Source organism: Python bivittatus, unplaced genomic scaffold (genome assembly GCF_059951505.1).
Source record: "Python bivittatus isolate LINGU-HERP-01145 unplaced genomic scaffold, Pbiv_v1 ctg000840_np1212, whole genome shotgun sequence".
NCBI classification, from domain to species: Eukaryota; Metazoa; Chordata; class Lepidosauria; order Squamata; family Pythonidae; genus Python; species Python bivittatus.
In genome coordinates, this window is record NW_028277113.1 from 18,035,569 (window position 1) to 18,050,768 (window position 15,200).

Here is a 15,200-nt window from a genome sequence, read left to right on the forward strand (position 1 = left end):
TATTGCTATTAGCTGGGCATGTCTGTGGGAATAAGTAAGAAAAAGATCCTTTAACCTTTGAGCTGGAAGCTTTAAGCAATGTTATTTCCCAGACATGCTGATTGGGAACTCTGAAGTACCAGGTTTAAGGAGATTCCTGTAAACCCAACACAAATGTAATGTGGAAAAAATGTCATTACCTTGTGTTTCCCAAAATATGAGTTCAAGAATACCAAGTTGGTGATGATATATTTCTTTATAGATCAATGGCATGCCTTTCCACATTTGTGTCAAAGCCACTTCACGAAAAAGAAAAAAAAAAGCATAATTTTTTAAAAATACAAACATTACTTTATAACAGCAGATAACATTAATCCATAAAATCCAACAATAGAGTATATTTATCAGCCAATAAAGAGCAGTTCACAGGGCAAGAACTTCCTGAAATGAAAACGTATTTGGATGTCAGTGGGACAATATGTTGTACCAGACTATTTTATTTTATTTTATAAATTTTATTATTGAATTTGTATGCTGCCTGGCTCCCAAAGACTCTTAATATTACAGTATTGGCATTAATGCATATCTTTGACTTCAGTGACAGCCTTGTTTGACATCCCTTTAATTGGACCAATTATCTGGAATTCTATTACTAAATATGGTGCAGAAGAAGAAGATAAAAGCTGCAATTCTTGTGGAATGTAAACTATAAAAGATACTGCAAGACTTAAATATGTGAACTGTCTTTTTGATAGCCTGTTTAACATGGAACGTTACATAGCTGTTCTTTTTTACCTGAATATAAAGAGGCTTTTTTAAAAAAAAGTTTTTTCGTTTCCTTGTTAATGGAGGCAAGGTTTCAGAAAGGGCCACAGAATCAATTTAAACCAAGGGTAGGCAAACCACTGCCTAATGTTTGGGACCACAATCGTCATTAACCCTTGACAGCCTAGCCAAACCATAGATTATGAGAATTGTAATGCAAAGCATTGGATAGGCATCAAGTTGCCCGGCATGGACAGGGCACTGTTTGGGATTGTATTCAACAGTATTCTGCTAATAGGCAGAGCACACATCATTAGATACCTCCTCACCTGATTTGCAGGATCCCTCTCAACTACCACGTGTCATACCTTGTCTATATAGGATGATGTATTAACCCTAAAGACAGGCTTTTTGAGGGCTCTGGGGTTTGCAGGAAAAAGAGGAGGGATAAACTTTCATGACCTACTTTCTTTCCTTCTGCTGATATTGCACTGAATATAACCCATCATTCTCTGAACAGCTGCCAAAAATCCTCCATTTTTAAATCTTGCATAATGATTGGATTGTGTGTGAGTCATCCATGTCTGCTGAGAGTAACGAGATGTCTAAATTGATGCATATTCTGATCATGTATTCCAACGGTACAGAAACCCTTTCCACCCAGCCCCCTGCCCCATGCTGCTGAATTCCATCTCCCATCAATCTTATTCAGCAGGTCCAATGGCAAGGGATTATGGGAGATGTACTTCAGAATATCTAAAGGACACCAGATTGCCTACTTCTGGTATACATCAATGGAAGATAAACTGTGGTATTCCAGATGTTGGATTCAAACTTTTATCAAGCCTGGTCCATGTGGGCATTGGTCAGAGATTAGAAAAGGTTATTCCAGCACCTTCCTCAGGCTTTTTCTTTTCTAAAACCTTATTTTCAGAGGGAAGTAAATTTTCAACTAGTCAAAGGTAGGTAATAATTTTTGTAGGTCTAAAAACATAGTACGGTATTTAGTCCACGGAGAGGGGAGCTAACACTAACCAGTTTGAATATCATGCTGTGATATACAATGCTTTAATCTCAAATAAGGACAGACTGTGCCTGCTGGATTCTCCCATGCATGGGCACTGCTTATAAAGTACAAGCATCTTTGGCATGTTATATTATTGGAAACTCCAAGAAGAATGGCAAGAAAGAACTAGAACCATGTTTTTTTCTTCTATAATTGTTCCTCTTTGACTTCCTGGTTTACCCAAGATAGTAAACAAGCCACGGAGGGAGCTGTATATACTTTATTGGCCACAGCTACTCACTGGAGAAACCTATGGACACAATTATGCTTGTTTATGCGTGGCTTAGCACAGTATGCAAATACCATGATTGACTTGCTGAAGATCAGCTGGTAAGCTTCATGGCTTAGTGAATGTTAATCTTTCCACTCCAAATCCAACATTTGAAGAAGCATACCACACTGATTCTCATGTGCTGTACTCTTGGACTGCAAACAGTAGATTAAATAGTGCTCAGAATGCAATATGTAATGAATTTCTAACTACTACAAATAAACGAAGCCTACAAGTCTCCATTTATTACAAAGCCATTTCACATAAAATTATTACTGCACAACCCACATGGAATTCCTATGATTCTCCAACCAAATTGATTCTTTCCCCAAAGATTAATGGTATAATATTATGCCAATATCCCTTTTTAATCTGCTTTGCTTTAATGCAAAGCCAATTCCTGAACTTTTAAAGTCTTTGAAATTACTACTTTACCCACAAAACACCCTTCTCTGCTAAATAATTCCAGACCTTTCTATTTTTGCCTCATGGTCCCAAACCAATCAAGAGACTCAGCAATATAATCCCCCAAAATAAACGGTTATCACTGTTTCTATACAAACTATTTTTTTTCCATTCAAAAGATGTTCCAAAATTATATAATGCTTACATCATAACGTAAAAAGTATGGAAGTGTTTTTTTAAATAAACACCATTATGATTTTTAAATTATAAGTACGATTTTTTTCATCCTTGTTTTTCATTTGTTCTCCTAACTCTTTCTAACACACTGTGACTTGGGGTTCCCCAAATAAGGTTACAAAAAAGAAAAATGATATATTTCTTCCCTCTTTGAACTTTTTTTATTAATCTCAGCTACACATTCTCATACTCTTTGGTTAAAAAGAAGAAAGGAAATTCTAACCTGTTGAAAGCAGCTAAAGAAACAAGAATCATGTGGGTATATTATCAAGCAGACTGAGAAACCAAATAACAGAACTGTGCAGTGGCATAAAAGATTACACAGACTCCCATCAAGCTTGAGAAATTAAATTTAGTACATATGTACATCCTAATAATCAACTATGTACTGAACTATTCAGATCATGATGCTAATGAATTCCTGATTAAATGGGATCTAGCAGATTCCCATATAATGTTAAACACAAACATGATTTGTTTTGTTTGAGCTTAGTATGTCTAACAGATATTGTGGTTTGTAAACCAGACTGTAAGGAAATCAACCCTTTGCTCATTGGAAGGATTGATAATGAAGCTCAAGCTCAGATACTTTGATCACCTAATGCAAAGAGAGATCTCTTTGGAAAAGACCCTGATGCTGGGAAAGATTGAAGGCAAAAGGAGAAGAGGACAGCAGAGGATGAGATGGTTAGATAGCATCACTGAAGCAATGAGCATGAAACTGAGCAAACTCAGGGAGGCAGTGAAGGACAGGAAGGCCTGGCGCAATATGGTTCATGGGGTCACGAAGAGTCGGACACGACTTAACGACTGAACAACAAAAACCAGACTGTATGATGTAGTGTGTTGTGTGGACTGATTTTAATCATGTTTTATTTAATAAAACATGGTCAGCCAAACCATGATTTAGTGCAATTTGGGAATTCAGCCATTCTATCTTTTCTTCTTTAACCGATTTTTGTGTGGAAAGCTAATGTTTTTTAAAAGGGGCAGGGGGACCAAATGATAAAACCCTGGAACCACCTAAATTGAAAGAGGAAAATGCACAGCATAAAAAAGAAATGATGGGGAAAAATCAAAATGCTCAGTATGCATGAATCTAGTTGAAGTTGTTTCTGGGAGGTACAGGATTTGACACTTAGTTCATTATTATTATTATTATTATTATTATTAATAATAATAATAATAATAATTTTTATTTCCAGACTGAGATTACAGGTCAATTAAGGATATTAAATAGTTCATCAATGTCTCATCAGACAGGTCACTTTTTACACTGATAACTAATTACTTAAGGATTATTGTATTTTCTTTTTATTTCTCCCTACCCATTCTTTTTTCTGCTGTCATCTACTATAAGCATATGTTAAAGTAAAATGATGCATTTCTTGATGCAACTTGCCCTTAGGGGCAGTTCATTAACATGCTGCAGAGGAAGTAAAGTACACCATTTCTGTTAATTAAAGCACTGAATGATTTGAAACAACTAATTTATGCAGTGAGTTAACTTTTTCTTTAGGACACTGCCCATTATTATGAATGTATGGGATGTATTTATTTGTTGATAACCCATTCCCTGGTCAATGAATGCTTTTTATAAGAATAGGTTGGATCAAGAATAAAACATAAAACGCAAGATCTGTGTTGCAGGAATCAGAAAATGACAGCTTGGGTGCCAGTCAAATGCCCATTACGAGAGAGTTTCAGAATTGGGGCACTTCAACTGAGAAAGCCCTACTCCCAGCCACCCCGGTATGAGCAAAACACCCTTGTAAGACCCCAAACAGGACGTCTCCAACTGATTCTGATGAAGGAGTTGGCTAGTATTGGAAGATTAAGTATCTTTTAAGTATCTTTGTGCTAAGATTAGGGCTTTATAGTCTAATTTCAACACTTTAAGCTGGGGCCAGAAATTCACAGACAACCAGTTCAGCATTTTCAGGGACAGCATTAGGAGTCCTATTTAGACACCTTATGTCACAATTAGGCAACTGCATTCTGCAGGAGTAGTAACCTCTGAACCATCTTCAAATGTAGCTTCATACAGAGTGCACTGTAGTAATCCAATCAAAAGGTTGTTTGGGTGTGGAAAACTGAGACTAGGCTATCTTGATCCAGGTAAAGTCATAGCTGCCACATCAGCCAACAGTGGGCAAAGGCCCTCTTTGTCACCCCATGCTTTTATTGAAAGACAAGCTATATGCCTGTTTCTTTGAAGGCAATATTATTGCCTCCAGGCTTTCTTTCCACTGCCCAGTACAGTCACGCAGCAAGTATATCACGTAATAAACAGAAGTTTCTATCTATACTGATTACTAGCTGAACCGAGACAGACTAGGCTGCTGAATAGAGTACAGTCGTGAAACTGGAACATTTGCTTTGAGATCGCTGTCTTGACCTGGAATAAAGGTAGGCAATAAGCACCAATATCCATGGCGTTCAGCAGTGTCCCTCTGCTGCCTGACTGCTAAGAAACATAAACAGGAAACTGGTATACTCCATGGGCAGATGCTAAATGCCTCCACCATTGACCATAATGATCTTTCTTAACAATACACCTCTTTGATATTTTTATATATTAGTACTTTGCCTGAAAGTCTGCCCACCACCTCAACCCCAGAAAGATAAAACTATTCTAAACAACAACAACAATAATTTACTACATGCCTTTACTACTTTGTAGTATTATCAGAAAAACATAATTACAAACTTACTGCACAGCTGAACAGAGACCAGTAAACACATATTAACTAAGAAAACCAAAGACAACAATCATACATATTTAAAACAACAAAAGACGATATGACCAATTGACTCTGCATCCATAATTAGCACAAAACAGTTATTGATCTAGGAACTGCCAAGTTTAATGAGAGTAGGGTGGGATAAACAGGACCTACACTAACTCACTTGTCAAATAAAAAGGTCTATAAACCCCTTTTAGAGGCTATTGAACTTTCACAGAAACTAATGGAAGGATGCTGGAGGAGAAAGAGGAGGCTGGAGAGGAATCTCACGTTGTCTTTAGGATCTACAGGTTGTGATAGTTTTATAAAGGATTGGCTAACCCCCTCCCCTTTCATTTTGGAGTACAAATTTGTATGTTAATAACATTTACCATAAAAATGCTGGAGAGGGGAAGATGTTTCTAAAAATAGATTCAGAGAACTGTGTTTTAAATATGTTCTAAGCTGATTGGAAGGAATCCATAAAGAGAGTTCTCCCTATAGTTTTATGGGTGTTTATACATATACTTCATGCAATGGAAACCATGCAGAAATAACAAGTAATAGAACTGCAAAATGGTTCAAGCTGAAAACATCTGCTGTCATATGCTTAGTACTCAAAAGAGAACAGTTTTGATTCAAGTACGAAACGTGATTTGATTTGATTATGAATCCAAACACTGATTAGAGTTTTGCTCCACTGATCTTCAGCCAGCACAAAATGTTTCAATGAAATTATCTGGGTGGGATATTTTGTTCTAAGCTCAAAAAAATCCACCACATTTTCTGTTTCATGCACATCTCTAACATATATTGAATGAGGGTTGGATGAAAAGGAATGTTTCCAATGTTAAAAGTCACCAACAGATGGCAGTACCGACATGCTAAAAGCTCTGACAAGTTCTTTTAATATCTGCTCTTCCACTTCAGCTGCTGTAAGAAAAGGTTGTGTTGCTATTTTTTGTAAAATGAAAGCCTACAGTGAGTACTCATCAGTCTGCTTTAAGCAATAAGCAGGTATTTTTAAAAGTCCCTCACTGCCAAATGCAGGTTTATAGTGATGACAGTGTTGACCTGTTACTGTGTGTCACTAGGTCAAAAATGTAAAGATGGTAAACCAGGAAGAGCTGATTTGTGTGATCAAGAACAGCATGTACAACCTATGAGAGCAACTGACAAATTTCAGATGAGAAAAGCTGATGAAATGATTAAGGACAATCGGGGTATTGCTCAAAGGGAAATTGCTATCAAGTTTGGCATTTCATAGCAATGTGTGGTAAGCATATATGGTGTTCTTCAATATTGGAAAGTTTGTGCAAAATGGGTTCCTTGCATGCTGATGGCAGAGATGAAAGCTTCAAGATACTGTGCCAACTGATGAAATATGGGCTTATCAGAAATGAAGTGTCAATGGACAAAGCTTCACCTGCAAAACAATTTAAAAATTCAAGCCCCAAGTTTCAGCAGGAAAACATATGGTTACCCTTTTTTGTGACACAGATGGTGTTATTCATATGGATTTCCTTGAACTTGGCACCACTATCAACTCAGAACTCTACATCAAAATACTCAAAGCTTTCACACAATAATTAAGCAGAGTTTGGAAGCACAAGAGGAAAAACTTGCTATAACATGACAACACTACGCCTCACATCTCATAGACCATCCAAGAGGCCATTGTGAAGCTAGATCTCACTGTCTTACCCCATCCACCCTCCCATCCATACTTGGCACCATGCAACTTCCACCTTTTCTCAAAATTGAAGGAATACCTTTGTGGGCATCTGCTTGACTCAAATGAAGAGATGTGAAGGACTGTCTATACCTGGCTAAAGAGCTAAGTGTGGGGTTTTTTGTGACCAGTTAGGTCTAGTAATTAAGGCACCAGGCTAGAAACCAGGAGACTGTGAGTTTAGTCCTGACTTAAGCATGAAAGCCAGCTGGGTGACTTTGCGCCAGTCACTCTCACTCAGCCCAAATCACCTCACAGGGTTGTTGCTGTAAGGAAAATAGGAGGAGGGAGGAGTATTAGGTATGTTTGCTGCCTTGAGTTATTTATAAAAATAATAAAGGAGGAATTTAAAAAATCTTTACAAAATCTTTAAGAAGCTTGTCCACTGTTAGCAGAAACGTGTGATGAATGGTTGGGATGATGTGGAGAAGTAAATACAGGTAGCAAAAGAGCTCACTTCAAAGATTATTTTTCCTGTTTCACTGATTAAATTATCCCTATTTAAAGTTATGGAGTATTATTTTTTATTCAAACATCCTATTTTTCCAAAGATTATGAGTAAAATGTATTTCTCTATTGGTTTATGTGGTGGTGGTGGTGGTAGATTGATATTTATTGATGGGAGTCTGAATTCTGTGTAGTTACCAAAATGAAAGGCAGCCAACGAACAGCTTCCAGGCTTAAAATAGGCAGCTCTTCAGATCTAACATGAAGATACTTAAGATATAGGTAGGCATTCTTTTGCCTGTTGTAAACCAGCAAAATAGTATACAATCAATTTTTGGATCAAGTCACTATTCCCATTAAGGATTAGGTCTGAGGAGTGATAGATTCTGCCTGATCTTAGGTAATTCAAGCATGTCCAATTAAGACATATACATATATGCAAAATACTAAAATCTGATATCAGGGGAAGACCTGAATGAATAAATACTTCTTTATATAGCACCAATGAGAGGCCCTCCATTATGACTGGATTCAAATACTGCCTTATCATTCTTGCTTTAACCAGAGTTTGCTAACTAGGCCACTATCACCAGGGTTAACAGATCACACAAAGCTGCAAATCATAATTTAGTAGCCACCAGGGCTGGGTTCACACAGCAAACTAAGTCAAACTCAAACCACATTATAGCTTAGCACCATGTGTGAATCTAGCCCAGTTTTTAAGATGTGTGGACTTCAACTCTCAGAATTCCCCAGTCAGCATGTACAGGAATTCTAGAAGTCCACACATCTTAAAGTTGCCAAGCTTGAAAAACACTGATCTAGCCTATTTCTCACAGGACAAAAGAAGTGGAATGTGACTCTCCCTTCATGAACAGAGAACCTAAGCAGCTTTGTGTGGGAGAAAACAGTCCTTCAGTTAGTTCCACATTCTTTGGGGCTTTCCAATTAAAAATAATCCAGAACTGGTGAAATGGGGAGCCACTAAAATACCGACAAGTACTAGGAAAAAAATTGATTGTTGCTAATACCAATTTTTCACCAAAACAACTGTGGCAAAATCTGCTTATCCCAGAAACACGCAGAGCTGGCCTACCCAAGTAAAGATGAACAAAAGGCTATATAGCTACAGCTGCCACGCACTTAATCTGGAACAAAGATACAGCTCAAGGAACATCAAGAGGCTACATACATGTGCCATTAAGGAGAGTCCATTCTGCTTTCTGCAGCCCACCTCCAAGATGCTGAACCAGGAAATACATTCTGCAGGTCAGCCTTCCCATTCCTATATCCTCTATAGTTCCTCCAAGCCCCAAATCAGAAGGCTACAAGGCTGGGAATTCTGGGACTTGTAATCCAATACTTCTGGAAAGCACCAGGCTGGGGGGAATTAATCTAGGACCAGATTAGACAAGTGGTCCACAGCTCAGCCTGATGGTATAAGCAAACGGCTGTCTTTATTCACACAGCCAACCCCAGAGGTTGCAAGAAGGCCCCCTTAAGATTTTAAGAAAGTTAGAAATCATTTTAGCTCTGAAAACAACCCGAACTAGCCTGCTTGGGATTGTGTTCCAGGTAGATGGAGGAGGCACCACATCTGGATCCACATTTCGGTTCCAAAAAAAAGGCCTCCCATGCTAGCGTTCAAGGATGGGTTGCACTGTGCAGCTGGTTCGTGTCCATCTCTAAACGTTTTAGGAATGAGTCAACCAATTTTGGCGTACTAAAGAAAGAAAAGAGCTGGTGGGGGGAGGAAGCAAGAAGGACCTCCAGCGCCACCTTCTGTCCACCTGGAGCACAGCAGGTTCCCCGTGGCGTGCTTCGAAAAGCCTCGGTTGAATCAAGCCTGACGAAGGAGACCAACAGCGTCTAACTTTCTAAAGTTCAGGCTGGCCAGAAGCTCCTAAGGACCCATCGGGAAAGCCCCGGGCTAGCAGCAGCCTCCCCTTGCTCTGATCGCAAGAGCCGCCCGGCCGTCACGTGGGTTAGCAACAGGCAGCAGCCAGTGAGAAAAGAGGCCGTCAGGTGGTTCGCTCCGTCAAGGGCTCCCGCCGAGCATGCTTGCCAGAGTTGCCTCGCGGGCGGAGGGCGTCGGCACGCACGCGCCGCTCTAGAATTGCTGGGCGGGAGGGGGACGGGACACCGTCTCTGCGCGGAGCGGGAGTCCGGAAGACGGCTGGCGGGACGCGCACGTGCGGCTTTCGGTGCAAAATCATTCAGAATGACGCGGCTTGTGGCGATTTCACGGAGGAGGCAACTGCAAGAGAGTTTTAAAAACGGCAACAAGCATCAAGAGAGGAAGAAATGACCTGAGGTTAAAAAGTGGGGCGCTAGTAAGGGGACCAACTCTTAGCATCCTCTTGGTGACAACCTTCTGCTGAAAGTGGTCGTTTTTCACCGGTACCAGGATTTGCAACGTCTGGCCTCCCTCTTTTATTCTTTCTTGGAAGGGCCTGTGTCTTTAATGAAAAAGAGGGAAGGGGCAGAATGAAACTGGTTAAATTTAAGGGAGCCTGAGTGTTTTTTCAAGATCAGTTTTGAGCCGCTGCACTGCATTATTCCCACTTGGTTAATACCGCATCCGACGGAAAACGTAGATGTTTGTGTGTACTGTAGAAGAGGGATTGTGGCAATCACTCATTAGCTACCAAAGTGCACACACATGTACAAACATATGAGCCTTGTTTATAGTTTGGCAGAACAAAACTAGCTGGGAAGGAAGCGGATGAGTGTCTTTAATTCCATATCTGCAGTAATAACATAGGAAGTGAGAGACAGATTTAATTTAAGGAACAAATGAAGGTCTCTGTTCAACAACTGTTTTCTCAAGCTGAGGGCAATTCCATACTGCAGGCTAAGATGCTTCTCTCCCATGCTGCTCCCAGCTGTTTCTTAAACCAACCTAAGAAATTCCAGCCTGGATTGCAATGGGACTGGACTGGTGCTCAGTCCAAACTAAGGTCACCACAAGTCCAGATTGTGTGTTCCCTTCTTCTTGCCCTTCCCATCCATGCTGCAAAGGGAAGCCTTCCTGGCTGGCCTCTGCATCCTTTTCCTTTTAGAGATTGTTTCATCTTCACTGGTCCCTAGGCCAGTGATGGTGAACTTTTTGGACTTGGCATGTCAAAAATTCAGAAAATGCCTAACTTGACTCTGCTGGCATGTCACCACCCCTGAACAAAAGAGAAACAATTCTTTACGTATTCATTTATTAAAAAAAAATACAGTCCAATCATGTGGTCCTATGTATTATATAAAGAAACATCAAATAATTACAAAAATGAAATGTGAGTAAAACAAACTCAAGCAGGGAGAATAGTTGTTGGGTATTGCTGAACACTGGTGAGTCACCCAAAACGTGGCATGTCACCTTTGACATGTGTGTCGTAGGTTTGCCATCACTGCCCTTAGCTTTGCACACATAGATACCTTCATCCCTCACCTCACTTTACAGGTATTGTAGTCCTCACTTAACCGCAATTGGGACCAGAATTTCCGTCACTAAGCAACATGATTGTAAAGCACAACATCATGTGACCACACTCCTTAGCAATGGCAGTTTTGGCACTTCCAGTTGCCATCGTTAAGCAAATCACCACAGGTCATTAAGTGAGGACATCATGTGGTTGCCAATTGCAACCTCCTGCTGGCTTCTCCATTGACTTTGCTCGTAGGAAGTTGGCAAAGCTTGCAAATGGCAATCACATGACCACGGGATGCTGCAACATCATAATTGCAAGGGCCAGTCATAACTACCATTGGTTCAGCACCGTTGTAAGTTTGAATAGTCATTGAACAAGTGGTTAAATGAGGACCACCTGTACCTCTTTTAACATTGATGCAGACCCTTTCTTTTTCTCTTTTTCCCTGATGGCAGAGTTTTCCAAACAGTATTTCATGGAACCTTTGATGGGTCCCGTGAGAGCAAAGGAAAAAAAAGTTCACTCAAAGCCAGCCAATTTTCTATCACTAGGGCTTTGCCTCTTGATCAGTGGTCCATGGAAACTTTGTAACATGGAAGAACTGAGCTTCATGGAACGAAAGTAGCAACATTCCTATGTTGCAACATAATTATTATTATTATTTGAAGGGAAGTACTAGCTTTGCAGTATTTGTGGACAGGAGGTGGAAAACAAGGGAGTATGCTTCACCCAGCCTGGGCAGAAGGTTGAGGATAGTTCATTGAGTTAATAGGCCATTGATCATTATTAAAAGAGCATCAGCTGCCAGTCAGCAGAGAACATAGCACCTCAGCAGTAACCAGTCATTGAAGGAGATGTGGGGCTGCTACTTGAATAAAACAAAGTACTCCAAACTGTTCACTTTGAAGGCAGTTCTGGTCAAAAGCAGCACTTTTGAATCAAAGCTGGAAAACACAGGTGCACGGGGGCATCTGCAATGGGCTGTGAGTGGGAAGAAAATGATGCTATCAGTTCCTGCATGCAGGTTGTGGTGAGTGGACCATCCTAGTGATGGGCCAAACAGGGTGCACCTGCCCTGAGTTCTAATACAAAATTCTCTTTAAACCCCTCTTTCAACTTGACTGTGTATAGTGTCCTTACCTTCCCCAGATCCCTTGCCATCTTTAGATTGACTCTGAGTACAATTAAATGACAAATGATTTCAACCCATCCCACCTGATCACACAGAGAGGGCATGCTCTGGGCCCCCTCAGCAAAAGAACTCCAATTAGTGGGGTCCAGAAGGCAGGCCTTCTCTGCTGTAGCCCCCGCCTTTGGAACATCTTGCCCCTGGAAGTGAGACAGGCCCCCTCACTCCCGGCCTTTCGGAGGGACTTGAAGACCTGGCTCTGCCATCTGGCCTGGGGTGGGGAGGGAGGTCATTAGATATGGGGTTGGCTAGCCCCCTAGAGGCCTGCTGTTGCTTCCATCGGCCTCCTGGATTTTTCCTCTTCCTTTTACTTTGTGTAAATGTGTTTTTTTATAAATTTTAACTATGTATTTATTTATTGTTTTAATCTGTTGTAAGCCGCCCAGAGTCCCCCGTTGGGGGGAGATGGGTGGGGATAAGTTTGATAAATAAATAAATAAATGCAATTAATTGGCAAGTATTAGAGTCAAGACCTGGGTGTACTTTTTAGTTTGATTATGGAGGAACATGTAGGGCCTTCCCCATAAGCAACTTAATCATGCTCTCTACTCATCTTTTACTGGCATGAAATCTGCTGTCCCTGTTGCTGATTTCTATCCTATCTCTACTCCTTCTGTAGAGTACAATTATATAACTTCCCTCCAAGGTAATGGGTGGTAACACCTAATATATCTTACATACCTTGGACCATGTTGGAATAAGAATACTAACATACTTCATGCACTTGAGGACAGTTTAAACCTGTCTTATAGGCTACGGACAAGAGTAAGGTAACTTCATGGGGTCATGCCAGAAAAATAAATGTTGATAGAGCATGTTTGCCAGGAACAAGGGGGAACACACCCATAGATTCCCATGTATGCTCTGAAACTAGGCTTCTGTCAAGCATAAATGTTGATGCAAAACTTTGTATAGAGGTCTAATCATTTATTGTGTCTATGTTAGCTTCCTTATAGCTCTGTGCATGTCTGTGTCTATTACACATAACTGGACACATGGAGAGAAAATCTGTCCTGCAAATACTTATTATTTTCTAAAATTAAAAAAAAAATCAATATATGATTTTCCTCAACAATAGTTACAATAATTGTACTGACACAAACCATAAATTGTTTTCCATTGTAGGGATGGGAAGGAAAAACTCTCCTAATTCTGAGTTTATTTTATTTATTTCTTTTATGAAATTTAGAAGCTGCCCAACTCCAAACAACTCTAGGCAGCTTACACTTTAAAAGAGAGAAAGCAACAAAATAGAAGAAATACAGGAAAAAAATTGTATGTCTAGGGTAGTGTTTCTCAACCTTAGCAACTTTAAAATGTGTGGACTACCCCGAGCCACATATCTTAATGTTGCCACGGTTGAGAAACACTGGTCTAGGGGAAAAAACATACATACCATACCAAAGAAGCAACCAACAGAGACTCAGCAAACATCCAACACCTGGGAGAACAACCAGGTTTTCAAGGTATTTTGGAAATATCATCAAGTCAGAGCCATATGGACTTCTGGAAAATGCTGTCACAGAAAAGTGCTATGACAGAAACATACTTCCTAGGTCCTGATAGATGGCACTGGTTAATCGAAGGGACCTGCAGTTCACCAACTCTGCCTGATCTTACTGGGTGGGTAGAAACTCTTGGAGATAGGTGGTCCCTCCAATAACCAGGCCTTGTGCCATGAGTTCTGTGAAACAATTCTTCAAACATGATTTGTCTTGTATATATATATTTAGAAGCATGTAGAAGTATGTGATGCCAGTCCTGAGAACTGAAATCAAGAACCAGTCTCAGATTTACTTTTTTATTATCTGAATGCTTTTATATATTTACTGCAAATTTCCTCTTTTTCCGGTAAGAAAAGTTGCATTGGTAGGAAACCTTTTCTCAAAGCTGAGATTGTACAGCAGAGTTTTAATGCTCTTTTTCAAGAGAAGGTGACTTAAGTATTGCATTACAATGAAGATGTGAGGTGCCTTCTGCAGTAATCTTACCATTTATTGTGATTTATATTCTACTCCTTTATCACTCCAGTATCTGACTTGTCTTTTATACAAGAGTCATACATTGTCTTAATGACTGCAAGGTTTTTACTAAAATAACTCCTGGAGCAAATTTCTTTCCTGCTCCACTTGCTATGAATTACTGTTCCACTTAAAATGTACTCTTTCTCTTGGTACATTGCATTTAGATTTATTATCTAACATTTGTGATATATTTTGTTCTTATCAGCCCAAGTTCTTGTTAAGACTGACATCATTCTGAAGCCACTCAGATTGTTTCTCATTTTCTTGAATTCTAGTACCTCTAGCTAGCTTTGATAGCCTATATCTGACATTCTCTTCTTAACTATTCATATATAAAGTGCATTTATAGGACAGGAATTCACTTAAAGGAAAAGTTTAAACAAAAAACAAAAGCAAACCTGGCTATAAACATCCATGCTTATTTAATTGCATAATAGACATTAATTTCAAATTAATGAACTCCCTAGAAATAATTACACAGTCCAATGTTATGCCCATTTACATAAATAATTACTATGAAACTTAGGTAACATGCATAGAATTGCAACTTTAATACCTTAAAACTATTTAAAGCATTTTTTCCAATCCCAAAAAATTGTGGGCTGTATTCAGATGTATCCTTCACTTGATAGAATGCACCAGTAGTCATTGAAGGACCATATTCCAGTAGTTTATGTGAAAGGCAAGATATTTCATTCTGCTTGTATAACAGATGGCATAAGAGAGCTATAGACCTGTCTATCAAGGATCAGCTCAACTTCTCCAATAATTCTTGTGCAAACATTAGTAGAGGAGAACTAGTAGATATTTATATTCTACTCATAGTCCTTTTTGTATTTAGCAGATTTGTGAGCCTTTATAATGATGCTGTAACCTCTTATTCAGGGAAATATTGCCCTTTATACATATATACCTGCCTTTTCAAAGTCCTTTTCAT

At 39.5% G+C, this 15,200-nt stretch overlaps 1 long non-coding RNA gene across 4 annotated transcripts in view; it reads right to left on the bottom strand.

The window, feature by feature from the left end:
* LOC112541480 (uncharacterized) overlaps positions 1 to 9,574 on the bottom strand; it is a 105,453-nt gene extending 95,879 nt beyond the window's left edge. For 3 of the 4 annotated variants that reach the window (XR_015793911.1, XR_015793910.1, XR_015793908.1), the window contains exon 1: positions 9,183 to 9,574. This is a non-coding gene — a long non-coding RNA (uncharacterized LOC112541480). The other variant, XR_015793909.1, reaches the window with a different exon arrangement.
* Positions 9,575 to 15,200: the final 5,626 nt, after the last annotated feature.